Raw genomic sequence first — 23,915 nt, forward strand, 5'->3', positions numbered from 1 at the left:
CTGGGATATCAAACTCCTAACAAAAGGGCTTTTTTTCCTGCCTAATAGCAAACAAATAACAGTAATCAAATCTGCTGGAATCTAAAAGCACATCAGTACCATTTCTTGAAGGTAGAATAAAAGACAAAGTGGCATTCACTAAACAGAAGAGAGGCAAGTGAGAAATATCTGAGTATCTGGTCCACGTTCCTGGAATGGTTTGATTGTTAATCTAGATCTGCAGAGAGATATAACTGCTGTTACATTTCTTAAGGGGTCAAAATTAGGGGTGAAGGGGGAAATAATTCAGATTTTTGCAGTGGACCAACCCAATCTTATGATCTTAAACTCTATTGTCTAGAATTGGGGACAAGAGTGCCCTGCAGAATGCCAGGGTGCCAGGGTGTCAAAAAGCACTCCTTCAACAATACTCCATGGACTCAACCACACAGGTAAGACTGGAACAACTGCAGTACACAGCCTCCAATAACTATCCAACACAGACAACACAGGATACCACATGTCAGTGGTATCAAAAGCTTATGAGAGATCAAGTTAGAGTAACAGGGTTGCATTCCCCTGCCCCTCTCCTGATACAGGTAATGCAACAGGGTGACCAAGACTGATTCGGTCCTGAAACCAGATGGAAATGCTAATGCTCAAGACTGAACCTGTCTGTACACAAAGCATGTGCTCTACCATTGAGCTAAGTCCCGCCCCCCACTCAGAAACTTACAACAATTACCCTCCCATTTGTTCTGCCTGTGTACTAAGGCATCTAAAGTGATCAATTTTCCTAATGAATAATGACTGTGACCTAGGAAGTAAGCAAGAGCCCACTTGGGATCAAGTGCTTCCCTTTGTAAACAGTTATCTATGGTTGTATAGAGGACCCTATTTTTAAATGTAAATAAAAGATGCTTACTTGAGTTCACCTGTTCTTGCACTTCATTCAGAAACTTGTATGCCTGTGCCTCCTTTTTTTAAAAAAAAATGTTTGTTTGTTGGGCTTCGAATGGCTATATAATCCTTTTACTTTAACCCAAGCAATGTGAAAAATTGTTTTTAACATTTGATGTTGATCTAAATGATTTCTTTAAAAGTGCTTGCCCTTCTATTCTATAGGGACAATAGCATTTTTAAAATGTACTATTAACCACACAGAATAGAAGTTATAAAAGTATTATTGTCCATAGAGTTGAAGGATGGGAACATATTGCATCTCTAGGGAAGCCTATGAGCACAGGCATTTTGCTTTTTAGCATAAAAGACTGTTTTCTCTTGCAAGGCTGAAACATCCTTCTGTAGGTTGCTGGTTGATATCCATCACAGCAGAACACATGGCCAAGATACGGGCCAAGAGTTTTCATCTGGAAGCACTGTGACAGGTATTATTATGAATAACTAAGCTGTCTGTTCAACTCTTCAGCATCACGTTGGAAGTCAGAAGATGGCAGTCTTCACTCGTCGAAAACTCTGCAGAGCTAACAACTGTTCTTGAGGACGGAAACATAAACTATATCGGCAGCTTACTCTGTATATTTAGTGGCTGAATTTTAATTTGAAGTGTGGAAAATGTTAATTAAATTCCTTGGGCTTTGAAATAAGTAATGGCAAAATGGCTGCTAGTGTTTTACTACTTTGAACAGAACAAATAGTTGGTAGCTTTATATTTGTTGCTCTCCCTTCCTATTGCAAAATAAGGACCTTGGAAGATGAGAAACTCAAGGAAGAGGCATACTATAAGCAGAGCAGAGCAACCCACTTTCAATATTTTGAAGGACAAACTAAAACCACCACCACTCCAAAAATCTTGTGAAAGCCCTGCTCTGGGGGGGGGGGTCATGAGAACCCCCAGAATGGCATACAGAAGGAAAGTGGAGATCATTTTGTCTGGCAAGAAGAAATGCCTACACTGATGCAAGTATGGTCACATCAGAACTTACTGGCAGGTACTAGAGGCATTGAGCAAGATTCATAGCTTCTCTAGAGACTCTCTTAGAGAGTCTTGGGCTGCTATTTCAAGGCTCAGGCAGCTCAAATAATATTTAGAGAAAACAAGAATGATTTTTTAATCAAACGTGCAGAAGCATGAATGCATAATAATCCTACTGCTGAATATGGATGCACCTCTGATGGTCACTGTTCTGTTTCTTTCTTATTGACCTTGTCCAAATGACCTACAGTAAAAATCTCTATTTCAGTTTATTTTGGCTGAAGCCTATATATGGACACAATCCAGTGATGTAAACTCCACTTCTGCATCAACTTGGATGTAGATAAGGTCATCTTCCCTCTCTCCTTCTCTCAAACGCATGCACTTTTTAAAAATCCAGCATGACAGAAACTGTTTCACTATGAAATGCTGGAGGCTTGCCTGGCGCCTTTGTTGTATATCTTTAGGCAAAACATTCCTCTTCCCACAGGCCTTTGGCTAATTCCACAATCTATGCCCTTTCAGACTCTGTGATGGTGTTGGTAGTTATTCTTTTGGTTGTTGTTATGGTATATATTTTTGTGCTTTTACATTATAAACTGCCCACTGATCCTCCGATGAAGGGTGTTATAAAATTCAATAAATGGATAAAAATTAACCCTATTTGCAAAGTGGCTGGTTTGTCAAAAATGTTCCTGTGAAAGAAGCTGTGTTGACATTAAGCCACACCCACTGTGACATATGGCTCTAGAGGGTTGGCCGTGAGTCAGTTCGGCACTTGGACTAAAATAGTTTAGCCACTCCTGCACAAATGGAAAGAACAGTGCAACCTGTTTGTGCCTGTCAATACAGAAATAAGCATTTTAAAAGGAAACCCCCCACAAGCATTTGACATTTATTAATATTCTCTTTCTCTTTTAATATTTTCTTTCATGTTTCACATATTTATAACATTTTATACACCACAGCTCTCAGCAGAAAACACTTTCAAATGCAGAAAGTCATTGAATTTTGCTGTGTCTTTTTACAGTTGCATTATTAATGTAATTTCCTTTAACTGCTGAAGGCTGCAATCCTATATCCTCCTACTGTACTTGGGAGTATCCATTGAGTAGGCATGCATAGGATTACTCAGTTAATATACAATGTGATTTGTGATTGCTTGAGGAGGTAAGGTTGAAGCTTTGCTAAGTTTCTAGCTAGCTATTCTGAGGTTGCCTCAAACTTGATTCCATCAGTGTTGGGCTCTGAAATGTCAGTCGTGCCCTGTGCAATGCTAAAATTTGGTGGCCCTTGTCTCTTTTGCTCTGTTGTGGTTACCCTATGCAGTGCAGTGCCCGGTGTGGCCAAACCGATTGTGCTACTCTAAAACCGTCTCTGATTCCATGCAGAGCAGATAACATGACAAAATTGACTAGAGGGTGTGAGACAGAAGAACCCAGCGATGTGGCAAATTCAGTATGTGCCCATTTACAAATGCGAGCTTTATTATTTACAGAGTAGTTAGTTAGACAAACTAAGTACATTGGCAATATAAAATCCTTGCTTTTAAGAAGGTTGTTATATATATATAAAAATCTGGATAGAAGAAATGGGCCCCCTTTGATAGACTCCTTCTATGATTGGACATCTGTAATTTAAAAAAAAAAGACCGGTAAAGAACCAGAGGGATGTGGGTTTAGTGAAATGTGGGTTCATCAGGAAGACATTAGAAGTGGAGGGATAGGAGGAACGCAACAGGGAAAGAGGGGAGGGAAATTTGGAATCCAAAGGTTGTAAAATTATTGTTTGTTTTTATTCTATTTTCATCTGTACTATATTTGAAAGGGGGGAACTCGTGGAAGGGAATAGGTCGACCTTAGGGGATGGAAATTTGGATAAATTGAGTTATTGATGATGAGTGTATTTTGGGAATAAGAATTTGTTGAATATTATTGCTTTTTTGGAAGATTTGGAACACAAGAGGGGGTGGGGAGGGGAAGTCCTGGATATTGGAAAAAGTTTATGAATTGGATTTTATTTGTTTTAATTTGGAAAACCTTAATAAAAATTATTTTAAAAAAAAAATAAGAAGGTTGTTATATATAGACATTGGGACTTCTATGGAAAAACTTCAAAAAACATTGCTTAGATAACTTAAATATTTCTTTAGAAATGATATCCACAATTGCATGGGAAAATGTTTGGCACCATTATGCTATCGCTTATTTGTATTCATTTTGCAGCTCTTTTATTAATGTCTAGTGACATAGTCGATAGAGAAATTTTATGCTACTGTTCTCTGGTTAAAAGGAAATGTTCGGTTTTTTTCCTTTAAAAAACTACTTTATTTTTTTTCACGTTATTCATCTTCTGCTTGTGATTTGGCTGGAATGCTAAAGAAATGTTTAGCAGAAAGGCATAGAAATAAGGAAATTGAAATTATTTCAATTACTTAGCTCAACTGCAACCCAAACTAACCTTTATAATTATTTGAGAGGAGAGATGCAATCCCACATCAGAAAAAAACCCTGCAATTGCAAGAACACTGGATTTTGCATGCCAATGGATTCTTTTGAAGCAAACACTGTAACATCCGAAAATAGCTTAACATGACTGTAGTGATGAAATTTTCTCATATTTAAATATGAAAGGATGAGATCCATCTCATTTCACATATAGTTTAGTTCTCTCCAGAATCATTTAGATAAAGAAATTTGTTAATAATTTAATCTTATGGTAGTATTTTCTGCATTTCAGATGAATTATTTCTCCTCAGACCCAAGGATAGAAGAAACTGAAAAATAAGAAGTTAGTTAATCATGGCCACAACTTTCTTTAAAGAAATAATGTGGTTAGCAGCTTCAGCGTTATATAGGAAGGCATGGTTCAGGCCCCAGTCAAGTTGATGGCCTGCTGGTTTATAAAAGAAGGGGGATCAGGCTTCAGTTTTGGCAATGTTGTTGACTTCCCTGATCACATCTCCAGTTAAACTGCTTGTCATTGGTGTGGACAGCAGTTAGCCACTTGTTGGTGGGATAGGGTTGGGAATTTTACCCACATGTACAATTTTGGTGCTGTGCTGTGGTTACAACTGTTGGACCTAGATTTCACTGTACGCAGTGATAACATTGGGTTGTATACATAAGGATACAACTGTCAACCTAGCAGTTCAAAAGCACACCAGTGCAAGTAGATAAATAGGAACCACTGCAACAAGAAGGTAAATGGTGTTTCCGTGCACTCTGGTTCCTGTCACAGTATTCCGTTGCACCAGAAGCGGGTTAGTCATGATGGCCACATGACACAGAAATCTGTCTGTGGACAAACACCAGCTCCTTCAGCCTGAAGCAAGGTGAGTGCCGCAACCCCATAGTCGCCTTTGACTGGACTTAACCATCCAGGGGTCCTTTACATTTTTGCCTGTATCCATAGCTGGGAGGTGGTGCTCACCCTACTTCCCACTGGGAAGTCACTTTACTGCCCCAGCCTTGTGTCAAACTGTGAAATGAAACCCATCCAAGTTGTGGCCATTTTAAACTCACAACCACCCTTTGTAATCATTGCTTCCACACAACTTCTGTTATGCATGGAAGTGCAATGAATTTGTATGCTAATTATGTGCCTGTTGTATTACAAAGTAATTTCTTTGTTTTTTCCTGAATCTATTGCTAATCAATAGATTCAGTGGGTTACCTTAAGTTATAGGGGCATGGTCTTCTCTCTCTACCTCCTATAAACAATTGTAATTTTTTATAAACTTCTATCTGCCTGAAGTTCCCAGCAGTTGGATTTTTCTTAAATAAATAAATTACCACAAATTCTTTCACTTTTTACTTGTAAAGAAGGCACACCATCCTCCAGATCATTTCCCCCAGTTATATATATATATATATTGAGATGGGGTGGCAATGTATCTCAAATGCAGCCATACCATAGATTTGTACAATTATGCTGTATGTTATCCTTTCTATTCTAGCATATTGTGTATAGAGGAAGAGGAGGAGTACTTCCAATAAGTGTACATACAATTATGCTGCATGTTTTCCTTTCTGTTCCAGAATTTTGTATATATGGCTGAGCATTCATGTGGCTATCAATACGTTATTCACATTAGCCCTTCTCTTTCCTCAGGGTAATGTCTGTCTAATTATTGCATCTGTAGGTATCTCTATAATACTGAGAAAGTAAAATTAAATTTTGTCCATCAGCAGCTACTGCAAATGATAATGATTGCTGAGTGCAGCAGCTGAAACTTTTCAGTTAATGGTACTCTTCAGGAGATCACACTCAAAAATAGTACCAAAAAAGCTTTAAATGGGCTCCCAATATGCTCCCAATGATAGTGCATATGAGTGGGTGGCCCCAACCTCGCTTTCAATCACCACTTCTGCATTGCGTGTTGAGTTCCACAGTACCACCCCCCAAAAATTCACACATCACACGTTAATTTTTGTTTAAGGTTTTTGGCATATTTTTTGGCCACAACTTTATTAAAATACAGAAAATGTGAGTGGTTGCTTAGGCATTGGTTATGACTATCTGTCCTTGCCCCCAAGGGCAGAGCTGGTCCCTTCCGGACACCACCGGAAGCCAGAGGACAGAGCTGGTCCCTTCCGGGCACCTCGGAAGCCAGCGTGGGAAACAAGTATTGGGTGAGAAAATGAGGCTGGGACACAGACCATCACCTCTCACCCTCATGTTCCGGTGGGGCTTGCACGGCCCAAGCCCGGCACCACGGACAAGGACGAAAGAATGGCAAGCCCCTGGATTCCTTTAACGGAATTCCCTTTCGCATCATTTGGAGGGATAGGCACCTTACCCCTCCAAGCACCAATTTAACCAATGCCTAACCGCCAACCTTACAAGTTGTGACGATTTGCTACGCAGTAGGCAAAAACCAAATGGCAACAGCCAATCAGCCAAATGGCAAAATTCCTACCAGGCCCCCGCTCAAAGGCGAACGACCCCATGACAGGCATAGCAAGGTCAATTGAACCCAAGAACCACCCTATAGAAGGGAGGGGGGGCGGGTGATCCGATGCAAAACGGCCAAGAGGATGTCCTTTCGTCTATCTCCTCTACTTATAGACTCTGACCCCTCCTCCGAATTGGCAACACTCAAAAATCCCCAGCAACCCATTTAACCCTTTACAGGCTTGGGTTCCCAACAAATTTGCCTAGTCATGATGGTGGTCTGTTCCCCAACCGCAACACGTGCTCTCTGCTAGTGAGAACACGCTTTGCGTGTTGAGTTCCACAGTACCACCCCCCAAAAATTCACACATCACACGTTAATTTTTGTTTAAGGTTTTTGGCATATTTTTTGGCCACAACTTTATTAAAATACAGAAAATGTGAGTGGTTGCTTAGGCATTGGTTATGACTATCTGTCCTTGCCCCCAAGGGCAGAGCTGGTCCCTTCCGGACACCACCGGAAGCCAGAGGACAGAGCTGGTCCCTTCCGGGCACCTCGGAAGCCAGCGTGGGAAACAAGTATTGGGTGAGAAAATGAGGCTGGGACACAGACCATCACCTCTCACCCTCATGTTCCGGTGGGGCTTGCACGGCCCAAGCCCGGCACCACGGACAAGGACGAAAGAATGGCAAGCCCCTGGATTCCTTTAACGGAATTCCCTTTCGCATCATTTGGAGGGATAGGCACCTTACCCCTCCAAGCACCAATTTAACCAATGCCTAACCGCCATGGAGCCTCAGCTCACCGCCAAACCACTCACAGCCCCAACCAAGACCTCAGCTTGGTCACCACCGCACCAATCCAAGCCTCATTCCCTGAAGCAGAAAGGTGCACGCCATCAGCTCTGAAAAGGATGGCCTCTGAAAAGAAATCTCGGGGTGGGAAATCACATCACCACCCAGCTCCAAAGCCTTTTTGACCACTGCAGCATTGACGCATCTTCTGGCCCTTTCAGTGGCGGCCGAGCAACGACTGCCCCTCCAAACGCAGCGTTGCAAAAGCTTTGACCAAAAGATTCTCGCTGTTGGCACCATTGCCCGCAGCGTCTCCAGGTCACCCAGAATTGCAGCACGTAGTGACAAACAGTCCATGGTCACCAGGTCATTCTCGCTCAGCTGCACCACCATAGCAGCTGGCGGCCCCTCCAGGAGCAACTGCCTCTGGATACTTGGCAGGAACTCTGACCAGCGCATTCCTCGTCTGGACAGCCAAGACAACCGAATGTGTGGAGGAAGGCCGAGATCTGGACCCCATCCAGATTGCCGTGCTGCGACGCCAACCCAATGGACGATACTGTGTCCCACCATCCAAATGCGGACAACCGCTAAACCTAATAAAAGTATAAAATAAAAGCAGTGTAAGACACCAATTGTCAGCGAACATAACCTTTGAACGCATTTGATTTCCAGCGACCCAAATCCTTTATTCTGGCAGCTGACAAGCCCCAGTGGGCTGCTGTCGTGGCAGCCCCTATCCTAAAAGAATGGGGGGCGAAATCTTGGGCTGTGCCGCCACAAGCCAGAATCGCCTTACGCATCACCTTTGCAAACTGGTGTCTTGACAGGGGCAAACCATTCTTATGCCATAGCAGAGGCCCATCCCCTGGGGCGCATACCGCCAGGTATTTATTAAGATCTTTTACAGGGCAAGGGCCTGCTTCCCCCGTAGCAGGGATAAGATAAAACAAGCAAAATTGTAAGACACCAATAATGTTAATGAACATAACCTTTGAATGCATTCGATTTCCAACAACCTGTATTTTATATCCACTGCCTTAGTAACACACTTTCCGGCCTTCTCGGTGGTAGTTTATCTAGGCATTGGTTCACGACTAGCTGCACCTGACCTCAGCAGAGCAGCACTGACGACTGGGCCCCACCATATCGACAGTACCAGCAACATTGTGGGGGAGCAAAGAATCCCAAGGCAATTGCATCCCGCCAGGTGTCGTTCCCCTTAGGGGAAAGATGCACCCCATCTGCCCTAAAGAGGGGAACAGTCTTGAAGAAAAATAGCAGGGTGCAATATTACAGAACCACCTAAAGCAAGGACCTATTTTATTTATTTGATATTTTATTTACTTTATTTATTTTATTCTATTGTCCATCGCCTTATTAACATGCTTCCTGGCCTGCTCAGTGGTAGTTTGTCTAAGCATTGGTTCCCGACTAGCTGCACCTGACCTTAACAGGGCAGCACTGAGGACTGGGCCCCACCATGTCGCCAGTACAAATAAACAGCGTGGGGGAGCAATGAAACAGGATCAGACTCAAGCTCACCCCCAAATGCTCCCAGGGACTCTTGCGTAGCCCTACCCCTCGAAAGGGGTTGACAAAAACATAGTGAATCCTTGGATTCCCTTAATGGAATATCTTTGCGCATTGGAGGGGACAGGTGCTCCAACCCCCCCCTCCAGACCACCTTGAACCAATGCCTTAAATTATTTTGAGTCCAGGGAGAGCTGCCATCAACTCAATCCAAGTCCTCTTGCATGCAGGAATGCAAACTTATGCTGGAGGAAGACAGCAAACATTCTCGCCCAGCTGTACCACCAGCACTGCGGAAGGACCTGCACAGGTCACACTCGACCACACCAAAGGAAGGATCTCCTGCCAAAGCATTCTCCATCAGGACATCCAGTAAATGTTCACATGGGCAGGAAGACTGAGATGGCGCCCCAGTCCAAACTCGTCAACATGCTTGCCAGCCTAGTGTACGATGCTGTGACCCAAATGTGCACAGCTGCTCCTATGAAGGAAAAGAAAAAAAAAGGAGATAACAGACAAGCATCAGCACAGACATCATTGTGACACTTCCTGATATAACCCTTGTCAGCGTCAGACTTCCAAAGACCCGTATTCACAATCCTGTCTACTGACAAGGCCCCCAGTGTGCAGCCTTTGCAGCAGTCCTATTCGGAAGGAATGAGGTGTGTTCAGCGGTAAGCAAGCCGCAGGCCGTAATAACTGGTGCACGACGTAAGCACATTGATGCCTGGCTAATGGGAACCCATTTTCATGCACTAGGAGCGGGCCAGCCCCCAGGGAATGAAAGCCAAATATTCTGTTATCCATAACCGGGCAAGGGCCTTCCTCACCTGTGGCGGGAACCCTGATTGTGGCACTCCTGCCCACTAAGTCTGTTTTTGAGTTCCCGACTCTAATGACAAGCTCCAAAGGATAAGGAAAAGTCCTGAAGCAATAAGCCTCCAGACTCTCATCCCCGTGCTGGCACCAACAACCATTTCTCCAACCCTCAGTGCGAAAATGCAATGGACTACTGAAAGGAATCTCGCCTTGATCTTTAACCAGCAGACAAGTTTTAACTTGTTGCAGATACTGCATAGGTGAAATTGACCAACTTCCTGCCCGCTGTCCTATGAGGTTGGAGCCTATTCCAACCTTCCAAGGCCCTACGCACTACAAATTTTATAAGGGTCTCTGAAAATTAAAGCTTCAGTGTAACAGACATTGCAGCGGACTGAATTCTGATAGTTATAACAGCACGCCCAATCTGCAGCAGGTGGACCAAATACTGCAGGATCTGCTCAGAGGATGGGGGCCAATTCATCTGAATGGCCAAGGACTGCCAGCTTAAGGCTAAGAAATCCATCCAGGCCATCCCATAAGAGCTAAAAGCAGAAGAGGAAATGGAAGCTGCTGCTCTCTATAAATGCTAATTGTTGTCACAATGCCACAGGTGGTCTGGAAAAGTCTGGCAACAGCTGAGTCTGGAGCCCAGGATCTGAAGCGCTTCCTCTGAAAATGGGATAGAGTGCCAGCAACACCATTAGAGGATCCCGTAATTTGGAGAGTAGAAAGCACAATATTAAACCTTAAGCGGCGCAGCTCGAAAGCGTGAGCGGAGGGGCGGAGAATCTGCTGGAGCATGAGGACTGTTTTGCCAAAACGCTCACCACTACCTGGTTATCAGACCAAAAGCAGATCCGATGGCCACTGAACTCCTTGGGCCACATGTGAATTGCTACTACAATGGGGAAAAACTCAAGAAAAGTTATGTCACATGATTGCCTCATCACACCGGGCTTGAGGCCATAGCTTTGCACACCAGCAGCCCTTGAAATAAAACCAAAGGGCAAAGATCCAGCAGCACCAGCATAAACCTGAAAATCCTTGTGCGGGTTCAAGGTATCCTGCCATGGCGAACTACTATTTCATACATTCAGGAATTGCTACCATCGCCTGATATCTGCCTTCACCACACTTGGTAGGCATACACAAAGGTAAGGGGACCTCAGGCCGCAGGCAGCGTGGCCTAGTGGGAAGATTAATTAAGTGACCCAGCAAGAACGGATCTGATGAACCATCACTTGCTACAGAGGAAGTATTACAAAATAACTTCCTTCAAGGCAGACAGCTTCTCCATAGGCAAGTGGTTTGTTTTAGCAACGATATCCCACTGGATCCCTAAATAAAATGGGAATATGGGCAAAAGGTATTGAGCTATTGCTTGCCAGCTTCCAGCCCCCCACTTGGGCAGGGGCATCTAGTGCTGCCATCATGATATGTAAATTTACAGGGCCGACGCTGGCCAGAACCCCTAAAGAAGTCCTGACAAAGTTACTGCCGAGCCAGCTTCCTTTTCCAACACGCACTCTGTGCAATGCAACTACACACTCTGTGCAATGCAAAAAACACGCTCTGTGCAATGCAACTATACACTCTGTGCAATGCACACCCAAACCCTCCGTGCAATGCAACTACAGACTCCGTTCAATGCAACTACACACTCTGTGCAATGCAAAAAACACGCTCTGTGCAATGCAAATGCACACTCCGTGCAATGCACACACAAACCCTCCGTGCAATGCAACTACGCACTCCGTTCAATGAAACGACACTCCATGCAATGAAACTACACACTCTGTGCAATGCACACACACTCCTTGCAATGCAAAAACAGACTCTGTGCAATGCAACTATACCCTCCATGCAAAGCACACACATTCCGTGCAATGCAACTACACACTCCGTGCAATGCACACACGCGCACACACTCCGTGCAATGCAACCCCACCTTCTGTACAATGCAACAACACACTCCGTGCAATGCAACAACACATTCCGTGCAATGCAACAATACACTCCGTGCAAATGCAAACACACCCTTTGTGCAATGCAACTGCAAATCTCTCATGCAATGCAATGCAATTGCAGCCCGTGCAGCACCGTGTCCTGCAACGCACAGAGCAAACTGCAATGCGGGCACGCAAAGGGGCTTTCTCCCACTTGCATATTGCAAGTGTGGCGCCCATTACATCCCTGGCAGTGAGGTAACCACCAAAAGGACCTAAGTGTCCAGGTAGACCAGTATGGGAGCATGCAGCTGTCCCATACAGGGACCAATCCTGCAACCTAGGCATTACCGGCACTATGACTGACCCAGGGAAACCATTGCTTATAGACCACATGGGGACACTATTCAGGCTGGAGATGCTTCCAGGCCATCGAATTCTGGGGCAAAGCCCTAGGAACACCTGCTAGGCCAGGCATAAATGTTTCCAGTGAAATAGGAGAGTTGAGGTAGCCCACCGCTTGTCCAGGTACCCCTGCTTGCCCTTTTACAGGGAAGCACCCCTTCAAGAAATCCAAAGTTCTTTTATCACAAATGGGCAGAACTACCCAGCAACAGAATAACCTAAAAGGAGCAGTTAGTTTTGTTTTGTTATAACAATGGCTAAGAGGGGGATATGAACCCTGTCTCCCAGGTCCTAGTCTTACACTTTTGCCACTAAGCCACAATGGCTCGTCTCTAAAATGGCAGTTGCCACTATCAGGGCAAAACAAACTTAAAGAAAATAAACTTGTTCAGAAATGGCATAGTTCAAGAGCATATGCAGAGTACTCATAGTCCTTGGAGGCACAGAGAGCCTCTGGGGCCCTCTGTCTGCCTCAGATATACATTAGGAGCAACTGGGCCTGCAAGCAGATACATTCCTATAGCAAGAATGAGTCACGTGACAGAGACTTAACAATTAACTGCTACCTGTAGCACTTAGGCTTAGAAGTTAATGTGCAGGCCGAATAGGCCTCCCTGTATCTGCTCTTGAGAATCTTAGTCTCATAGCAATATTAAAGGAAACCAAATTAGTGCTCCCACCCAAGGCTAGCTTAAAATTTGGCCAACAGCGCTGCACACACTCAAATTAAAGCCAACCTATGGGGATACTATAAACGAAAGTGATTCCAGCTAAGCTGGGAACAGCCCTGACTAGCCCCACAATTTCAACGAGAGAAATGGGGGAAACCTTTTGCAAAAGAAAGCCCCTAACGGGGGTTCTCTCCCTATTGGGAAAGGCAAGCCACGGATACAGGGAGAATCTTCCCACAGGGCAGGGTAAGGGATGGGGTGGGAAATCGGACAGGAAAAAGGGGGAATTAAATTATTTAAGGGACTAGAGAGGATTAAAAAGAAAGGGGGAAATAAGAAATAAAGAAATGTAACCAGACAATGAGAAGATTGTCCCAGTGCTCCATGTGATCCGATGCAAAACGGCCAAGAGGATGTCCTTTCGTCTATCTCCTCTACTTATAGACTCTGACCCCTCCTCCGAATTGGCAACACTCAAAAATCCCCAGCAACCCATTTAACCCTTTACAGGCTTGGGTTCCCAACAAATTTGCCTAGTCATGATGGTGGTCTGTTCCCCAACCGCAACACGTGCTCTCTGCTAGTGAGAACACGCTTTATAAGCTGCAGGAGTTTCAGGCCCCCTGCTGTATCTCCGGCTGCTAAGGTGATTCTCATTTCTGCATCTGGACACAGCAAGTGCTCTGCCTCTTGATTTTATGTTTTTAAAATATTGTAAGCTTAATAGACTGGAGGGCAATTCAAAAAAGAGGCTACAGGTCAAATTCTCAGCTGGCGTAAACTGTTGTGGCATTACTGACAGAATTAAGCTCTTTGACTCTAGCTAGTATTTTAATAGGCTTCAAAGGCAGATATCGAGTCACAATATTTGACAAGACTTGAGGATCTTACATCTGGAAGATTGTATTTTGATACCACTGTTTCAGACTCATGGCTATTTACACCCCCCAGTAAAATAATCTCTGACTGTGCTATGTATTGATCAAAGAAACAACTCGTATTTGATAACATACAACTTTTGATCCTTCTTAGTGCAGATTTCATGCCTGCCTCACACACAGAATGTCTCAGAAGGGGAATAAGATTTCTGCATAGTATTCTACGACGTCTTCAAAATGTATGTGATATTTTGTACTTCAAAATACATGCCTTAAAATTTCCCTTTGTTGTGGATGCCACTGACTGATTTGTGAATTTTAAAAACTTAGAATCCAGCACATCAATTTAGGGGGGAGAGTGTACAGTCATGTAGGCTGTGATATTTATTCAGGTGGGCATGTGTGAATATTAGTACAGTTATAGTACAGTCCATATTTTCCTGTCTCCCCCCCTTTTTTTGCATTTTTAGTCCATAAGGGATGCATGGGGTGTTAGAGGAGGGGTAGTACCTCTAGTGTTCACACATTATGCCCCTTCTGAGGTAGTTAATCCACCTGCACTCAGCTCTCACCTGTGGCTTCTAGATGTTGTCAGCATGCAGCAACAGTCACACCACAGGAATGGCTTTTACTGGCTGCTTAAACCAGGAGAGGGTAGCCAATGCATCTCAAACCCTTGGTTAGGGACTTCTCCTGCATGTGGAGACAAGCTCTAGCAGATTGAGCAGATGAGACCAATGGTGCATCTACTCAAAAAATCTTTTGAATTAGAGCTTGAACATCACTAAGTAACTTCAGCGAGACTTGGGATGCTGCTGCTTAAAAGCATCTCACCAATTTCAATGGGACTTTGAAGGGATACAACAGCCAAAATGGAGGTTTCTGCACATGTTGTAGAGGGAAGTGAGGGGCAGATGGGGCTCATCAACCTGGGTAAGTAGCCCATCTAGGAGAAGGAAAACTTTGTTCCTAGACCTCAGCTGAATATCTTTGGGAGAGGAAAAGACTAAGGAGTAAACCCTACAGAAATCCAGAGTGGAATCCCTAGGACAGTTGGGTGATGTTCTATATGCCTCCTTTATCAACTCCTACAGCTAAGCTGGTGCCAAACATATTGCTCTGCTTTCCTTTGGACCACATCAGCAAGGCTGGGGGGGGGGGGGGTCTGGGCAGTCCAAGCCCTCTGTGCACACTGCCCAGGCTTGCAGTCAGTTCCATACTGCTAACATACTACTCCAGGTTTGACTTCACCCCTGGAGGCACACTCCTTTTTTCTCTTGAGACACACATATACCAACAAGTCCATAAGCATAATTCCATTTTTTTCCCCTGAGGGACTTGAAAACATTCTAAGCCATCTCTGGTATGGGAGATGGGAACAGCCATGGAGGAAGCTGTCTGGGGAAACCAACTGACCTCAGGAGTCTATACAACCGTGAGGTAACCAGCCCTGGTAAGCAGACTTGAAAAGTTCCTATGACGAAGCCTTTCTGTAGGTTAAACTGAGCTTAATTGTCTGAGTCTCTGAGAAAATATGGGCTATTGATCCCTGATCATTGATCAACTATCAGCCAGGCATTATTTTATTTTTTAAAGTTATATACATAATTGCCTACCAATTCCAAAGTCATGTAGATCTTGTTCCAGATCTTTATCATTTTGACATGGATGAGGCTCAGCTGGCACTCTTCAGCTCATACCGCTGTGTTAAAGGTGAGAGGGAAACATTTGCCCCATAGTTTAATCACCCATAAATAATGCTGATTGGGCCATCACAGTTGTTTGGCTGGTTGAGCACAGTAGCACACTGTGCAGCACCAAATTTAATGCTATCATGCCTCAGTTGTGCCTGCAATAGGAACACAGAGCCAAATGACTCTTTCAGATTTTAAAATGCACTGGCTGTATGGTGGGGGGTTGTGTAGGGCTATCTATGCAACAGTCTTACAGCTTGTGTGTGTGGTAGGGGGTGCTCCTGTGGCTTTTCAACTGGGGCATCGGAAGGAATGTTTGTTTCTAGCCTAATTATAGTGACAGAAAAAGAGCTGTACACTACTTGGGCTGAAAGTGGAGCAAATTCCCCTTCATTCTTCTATAAAAGAAAAAAAACCGAACAATTACTGGGGGGGCAGTGTACAGTTAGAACGTTATTGTGCACTTACAATGATTTGTGCTCATGATGTTATTGGGGTAGTTATTCACCTTACTTTCAGTACTGCTTGCACCTGCAGATCTTTTAGGACAGCCATACTGTTAGAAAATGCCCTGGGGTGTCGGTAGCCCCCCAGTCCTCTGGGCGTCCTCTGGTGAGCATGGTTCTGGGGAAGCTTATCCCTTCTTTTCCAGACACCCCAGTGACAGAAATCATAATGATTTGTGCACACTATTCTCCTGGCATCGTACAGCAATAAGCAGGAGACTCCGTAGTTCTATTCTATGTTTTATTTACAGACTTTACACAGAGAAAGCATAATGGCAACCGTTCTCTTTCAGCCCCAGGAGAACCAACAGAAGTGAAAGTACATTCTAAAAGTAATGTACAGCGGAGGAGATAAGATGGTCTTCCTGTTCTCACACTCTCTCAGACGGTCATTTGAATTATACCAATCACAAAATGCAGCCTTGGTGGACTGATTTACTGCTTCACCCCCAATGCATATCCTGTGGCACCCTACTGGAATCCTAAAACTTTTCATAGCAAAAATGTTCTTGGTGCATTGGTGTGTCTTTCTTTCATTGTGGTATTCTCTGCAAGAGTGTCACCAACAGTGAAGTAACATTGGGGAAGCATCACACAACTAATAAGGGAAGGTGTTTTGTTTTTAAAAGTATTCTTCTCCTGGGTGAGTCAGATCCAGATAATGGGTGTGGGTGGAAATAAATGGGGAAATAAGGGGGAAATAAGGGGGAAATAAGGGGGAAATAAATGGTATTTCCTAAGGTGGAGATGGGTAAGTCATGTTAAGGGGGATTCAGAAATCCAATAAGCCTTTCCAACCCATCATTGTCTCTCTCCCCCCCCACCCTTGTTTAATGAGATTCTTATTGGACAAGGTTATCTGAAAGCATCAAATATTCATGTGACCATATTTAGGACAATTACATTCTAGTAGGCTAAAACTGTGATAAATCGGTTCTAAGAATAGACATCACTGTTGATTTTATCACATGTTGATTTTTGTGAACTGGAATCCTATTTCCTGGCAGGATCTATTATGTAGTGGAGTTTTAAGCATGTTAATATTTATTCTCGCAACAAGTCTGTAATATAAGGTGAAGATCCAGCAACTGGTTACTCAATGAGCTTCATGGTTGAGCAGGTATTTGACCATCTCTCTCAGGTCAGGTTCATCAGTTTATCCACAACGCCATCCTAGCAATCTAAAGATGAGTTTTTAAGTCCATGTTTTGCTGAGCACAGGCACAAAAATTATGTGTGTGGTGAGGTCCCATGGGAAAGAATCATTGCTCCTAGTGTCTACCAGATAAAGTGCATCTATTTTTTACCAAAAAAGAGAGAAAGAAACCACAGCATAATAATCAGCAGCATGCAAAAGGCAAAACTCAGAAGCTAAGTGAAGCTATTGCAGTATTGTAAATTGTATTCTAGTTTTATCACTGTTATTATATAATAGAGTCTCTATTATTTTCTGTGTTGTTTTGAATTTAGCAATATTTCATGCTGTTCCCATGAAAGGAAGAAAGTTACATGCCATTAAAAATTTCACCAACAATTGTACAGGAAAATTGACCAATTACTGAGCTAACTCAAAATGCGCTTTTACAATTATTTTTAATGGCTTTTACCCCATCTATTTCTGGAAAGTGTCAATCAATTTCTGCAGATCTGCCTTGTATCTGTCTGGTGCATATTATTTTACATACCTTAAAACAGACACATACACACAGCACATATTTATTTTACATCTCGGGTTTCTGAGTCCATAATTGTTCTTTTTCTTACTCTAAAGATATAAACTCACCCTATTTGAAGATGAGCCATGACTTACATGAATAAATGAAAATCTCACAATGTTGCTTGACACTTTATAATGCTTAATCTGTTTGACGAAATGTCAGTGACCTTCACACGTGGCCTGTTTTCCTGTACTTCAGCTCTAAAGCAAAATGTCAAATACTAGAGTACTTTCGGAGCTACCTCTGGTGAAGAATTTTAAATAGAATTGATTGATTGAGCTTATGGAGGCCCTAGCATGTTTCCTAATGAAGCATCCCTAAATCAGGAGTTACAATAATATATTCTAATATAAGCTTACTCTTCAAGTTTGTTTTGAAAGATATCCTGTTAAAGACCAGAGGATGAGAAACTGCTGAGGTTTCACAATGGAAAACAGAAATGCAGTGTTTATGTGAATGTGCTAGGTGTTCTGTAGTTTACAAGTGAGAAAAGGAAGAACTCTAACAACAACCCATCTCTCTTCAAGAAACCCCTCACTTTGGGGTTTAAACAGTATTTAAAAATACTTAGTTGTGGCAGATTAATTAATATTCATTAATGATTATGACAAGGTCACCAGCATGTCTCTTTCTGACAATGAAGAAGCCAAAGTAGACATGACAAGCCAAATCAGAAATGATGGCATCAAACTGGCATAATTAAACTTGGATCTGATGTGCTCTCATCAAAATCAATGGAGTAGAAGGGTCCTTTTTTAGGCAGCAAAAGATGCCTCGGTCCCCTCCACCAACTGCTTAATAGGGCAGGTTTTCTGCCAGGGCATCTGTTGCGGACCAATGCGCAGCTAGGGTACAAGCAAGAGCCTCCATATACCTAACTGCATGCAGAGGAAGATTCATTAAGTGAGCTCATGAAAAATGTCATGCGCCAGAGCCCTCCCAAACCTGGAATTAACACTACTTTCCCCATGCAATCTTTTTCTCCAAGCTTGGCTCACTTTCAGTATCGGAGCCCAGCTGGAAGCAAAAGCAATATTGGGGGTCAAACTGAGGAAAGGTAGGTTGCAAGTTGGAGGGAGGATTCTGAACTCCCTACTAAGACAACCCTCTTGCTCTTAAAGAAGGACTCACCCCTGCTTTCTCTATCAGTTCAGCAGCTCCAACTTCCAGTGCATAGGTCTGCCAGCATCGTGCCTAAATTAGGCAGATCTTAGTTCCAGTAGGGACATTGTGAAGAAGATGACCATGTTCTGACAATACAGCTCCAGAGAACCTTGGAGAGCTACACACACAAAGCCCTGTAGGAATCAGCTATATCAACTGGCTATTTTCCAGGGACAAAGATAGTCAATCCAGTGCCCCTTCTGCTCTCCTTCCCAAATAGCTACTTTGCTCTCTTAGATGATTTTCTGTTTGCTTGTGCAGCCTCAGCTCAGTGGGAAGAAATGTACATGCAGCATCTATTGGCATGTTGGGTTTCGTCACCCAGCCAGGGGGTCTGCAGTCTGTTCACATATATCTATAGCTAGTCCTAAGCTGGATCAACTAGTATAGGCAATACTGCTTTCATACATTTAGCCTTACCTGTTCTGTTATAAACACTGGCTGCAAAAATAAAAATATGTCTCCCCGCCCCCACTTTAGAAAGCTTTTGTACCTTGAAGAGCATGAAATAGCAGACTTAAAAGACTATTAGTATGGGGAGGGGGGAATCTTTGTATCAGGATGTACCATACAATATTTTTATAACATATAATTTTGCCCTGTCTTATTAATTATATTCAGATGTCTTCAGAGGACAAAGCAATTATAATAATAGATGGTGTAATTACATGTTCAGTGACTATATAATAAGACTGCAGCTCAGACAAATTTGAGCAATATACCCATTTCTACTCAGGATGGCGATACAATTGAGTTGCCTTTCCAGTAGTAAATCTGTCTCATAATTTTGGGATTCTGAATATATTACACTATACAATGTGCCCCCCAAAAACATTTTATGAAGTGGAGTGAGTTTTAGTGTGAAAGAGTCTGCCATGTGCCCTTTGGCACTTTATTTTCAATCTGGTTTGACTTATTACCCTTGAAGATCTCATCACTTAAAAATTTATAATTTTATTCATTTATTTTATTTGACTTTTATGTGAAAGTTATAAAGAGCATGGACACATGACAGTATTGGGGCTTTACACAATCCAAGGACCTGTTAAAAGGGTTCAGCAAATTGCTGATTGGACATGGACACTTTTCTGATTCAGTGGATGAGAAAACTTTTAGAATAGCAGCAGTTATCAATCATATTTCAAAGAAAAGGGATAGAGGGGTTGGCATTTTGTAAAAAAAAGTGCTGCTCAAGCAATTAATAAGAACGTAAGAAGAGGATCAGTCCAATGACCCACCTAGTCCAGCTTCCTGTTCTCACAGTGGCCAACCAGATGTCTGTGAGAAACCCTCAAGGAGGACCAAAGCACAAGAGCACTCTCCCACTCTGTGTTTTCCAGCAACTGGTATTCAGAAGCATTACTCTCTCTGAGCATGCACTGGTAACCATTGGTAGCCTTCTCTTCCCTGAATTTGTCTAATCCTCTTTTAAAGCCATCCAAGATGGTGGCCATCACTGCCTCCTGTGGAAGTTTAACAATGCACTCTGTGAAAAACTTCCTTTATCTGCCTTTAACTTTCAACATTCATCTTCTTGTATGCCCACAATTCAAAGTGTTATGAGAAAGGGGGGGATAACTTCTTTCCTCTATCCAATTTCTCCATGTCATGCAATATTGTCTAAACTTTGGTCACATCGCCTCTTACCTTTTCTCTGAATTCACTGCAGCTGCTCACAGAGATTCAGGGAAATGGTGCATGTAGAAAGAGAGTGGCCTAGTGCCCGTTTTTCTCAAGTGTTTGTGAGCAGAGCCTATGGGGTACATTCAGTAGCATCCCTGATGTTGAGTAAAGATTCTTTGACCTAAAGGGGCTTCCTAAAATGGACGGGGTGGGAAGCAATTATTCATAATTCCCCATTCCCCCTACAGCACCTCATGCCACCTTCTATGCTGTTCCAGATGGTTTCCAAATCCTCTGAAGCTGATTTTGGAAGCATGGGGAGAGTAACCTTTGGAGGGGGTGGAACAGGCAAAATAGCCTTACTTGCATGTCAAGGCCCCGAGCCCTCCCCCATTTGTTGAATAATAAAACACATGGCAATTGTTTAATGCAAAGCCTTTTTTGACACAGCTAGGGATTCTACTGTTTGCAAGATGCCAACCTCAAGTTCAAAACTTATGTGTATATACAGTTTCCATGCCTGTAGGTTTTGTTCCATAGGGGATTTAAAATCTAGCAGAGGTTGGGAGTGGGGATAGCATATATACAATCCTTCTTCCATCCTCTTCATGTCTTCAGTTCAGCATCCCCACATTATAACTGTGTGAATGTGCGTTGAGTCAAGTTAGATTTACAAGTGGTCATCTGACTGCTTCATCAATTGCCTTACTACACACTGAAATGTGATCTGAGTGAAGCAGTCAAATGACTATGTTGCCACAGCCTAACTGCAACATTATTTTATCCCTTAGATCAGCACACAAGAAAGGGGAATATCAATATCAAGGAAGCTGAACTTGATAGAAAGATGTTGATTCCTTAGACACTAGACCTCTGGCATAAAGTTAAGAAGGATAAAAAGTTTAAAGAGGGCATTTCCAAGGAAATAATTTGAGGATTGCACCATAGGTCATGTAGTTGCAGCAGCAGAGGGAAGCTAGGTTTTTAACAAATATTTTTGTGAATTATGGAGAAACAGGTGAAGTCTTAGTATTCTTGTGCCCTTGTATTCCACAGCTGTAAATACCTACATATTAATGACCACCTCTTATGTTTCCTTTCTGTGTTTTTGCACAAAATGCTTTAAGAGGTGTCCCGTCAGGCAATCTCCACATGGTTTTCAGACACATCTACAATTCTGGGGCATAACCATTGGAAGAGGGACTACATGCTGTAGGATATGCCAATAAGGTCAGTTCAGACTCTCTTTTTTAAAAATGCCTAGTAAAGCAGGACTTGTGTTTAGATAGGTAGAAATAACTCAGTGGAAAAAGATGGATTGCCTATTTTGTCAATGTTAGAAGAAAGAAACTGTGGATCGTTCTACAGCAGAGGGGACTGAATGTGAAGAAGCTGAGCACCTTCCTTGGCTACAGAAGTCAGCACCTTTCTGCCCTCTCACTTTCAAACTAAAATAAAAATGTGGTGAGCTCAGATTAGATATCGATTACTGAAATAGCACCGGTTAAGATGCTTTATTTTCTGCTAGTCCAGCAAATTTATGATTCTTATTTCACTGAAATGATATTGGTTGAGTTAGACTGACTAGTCTTCAAACTCCTTGCCAAACTGCGATCGTCCATTACTTGTTCATAGCAGAGGTCGTAGTAAGTAGTGAAGAGTATTAATTTAATTCTATTTCTTTTTCTTTTCTCAGGCCTGAAAAATTAACTGGTACTTAAAATCCTGAGGTAAGTCATTGACTACAGGCATTCCAATTACCTGAGGAATACGCCAGGAATATGAGGAATATTAAGAACAACAGAAAATAAGAAGAGCCCTTCTAGATTAGACCAAAGGCCTATTTAGTCCAGCATTCTGTTATCATTGGTCAACTGGGTGCCTGTGGAAAGTTGAAAGAAAGAATCAGGAAAGGTAAAACCAGCAGAGGTCATTGGGGTGCTGAAAGCAGGGCAGCATTGCATACTTGACTTCCCAATGTTGTAGGGTTTTCTTGGGGCAAGGGGAAATGCTATTACAGTGGTACCTTGGGTTAAGTACTTAATTCGTTCCGGAGGTCCGTTCTTAACCTGAAGCGCCACTTTACTAATGAGGCCTCCCGCTGCTGCTGCGCCGCCAGAGCATGATTTCTGTTCTCATCCTGAAGCAAAGTTCTTAACCTGAAGCACTATTTCTGGATTAGTGGAGTCTGTAACCTGAAGCGTATGTAACCCGAGGTACCATTGTATAATGGAATCCCCAGAACTGCCCAGACAGACAGAGAGTATGAGAATTCAAAAGGTATTCAGTATTCTTGGGAATGAGGTCAGCAGTGATTTTCAGGTATTTTGTTAAGTGTGGGGGACGGGTATCACAGCTTAACACTCCAGAAGGAACCCCCAAATATCCCAGTTTCAAATGTGCTGTCTGAGCCTCAGTGTGCATCTCTCCCAGGCCATGTCTGCACCATACATTTAAAGCACTTTTAAAATACTTTAACAGTTATACCTCCCCCTCCTCCCCAAGAATCCTAAGAACCAAAGCCTGTTAAGGGTGCTGAGAGTTAGGACACCTAACATAGGGAATTGTTCATTAAAACCATACTGGGAATCACTGTGGTTTCACTGTCAATTTCTGCATTATATTTTCACTTTCACATGACATAAAAGCTTCTTCCAGAGATATAGCAGAATGCAGCTCAAGTTTAGTGCTCATTTTCATGTCATTTGCTTCCAAGGAAAAAAAATCCATTTGCAAATAATATGGAAATAAATGCGAAAGTTGCACCATTTTTTTGCTATATTTTACTTTTACATTGTGTGAAAATTAAAATACGTATAATAATAATAATTCAAATAAACAGGCAGCCCTGTTTAGGGAAGTTTTTAATGTCCGAAGTTTTAATATATTTTTAATCTTTTGTTGGAAGCCACCCAGAATGGGTGGGGTACAAATTATTATTATTATTATTATTATTATTATTATTATTATTATTATTATTATTAATTACTGTTAGGAGAAAAAATGAGAAAATGGAATAAACTGCTGTGTGAATGCAACCTATAACCAGAAAATAATAATTAAAAAATGTTAATGGCAAAATTACAGCAGTACTTCCCACCAGCCCCATACCACCTGAGGCAGCAGTGGAGGAATCATTTTTAGCCACAAGTTATTGGTGACCACATTCAGTCTTCCACTGGATCTATGTCTTTCCACCTTCTTTTAAAAGAATATAAGAATGTTCTTGAAGAAAAATGGGCTTCTCATTCAAAGGAAGAGAGGAGCAGCAAGGAGTAAAAGCTACAGAAAGGGGAACAGATTGTCAAGAAAGGATTCCTACCATGCAGTTCTAACTCACTTGGTACAT

At 42.6% G+C, this 23,915-nt stretch overlaps 1 long non-coding RNA gene across 8 annotated transcripts in view; it reads left to right on the forward strand.

The window, feature by feature from the left end:
- Nucleotides 1–23,915, forward strand: part of LOC309368212 — a 123,547-nt gene that overhangs the window by 93,990 nt on the left and 5,642 nt on the right. For 6 of the 8 annotated variants that reach the window (XR_014167596.1, XR_014167598.1, XR_014167599.1 and 3 more), the window contains 2 exons: nt 21,694–21,796; nt 22,263–22,296. This is a non-coding gene — a long non-coding RNA (uncharacterized lncRNA). Of the gene's footprint in view, nt 1–5,156; nt 5,250–13,796; nt 14,101–15,195; nt 15,315–21,693; nt 21,797–22,262; nt 22,297–23,915 lie in introns of those variants that run through there. The other 2 variants (XR_014167615.1, XR_014167616.1) reach the window with 2 other exon arrangements.

The sequence above is a fragment of the Podarcis melisellensis genome, assembly GCF_964234715.1.
Source record: "Podarcis melisellensis genome assembly, chromosome: 4".
Taxonomy (NCBI): domain Eukaryota; kingdom Metazoa; phylum Chordata; class Lepidosauria; order Squamata; family Lacertidae; genus Podarcis; species Podarcis melisellensis.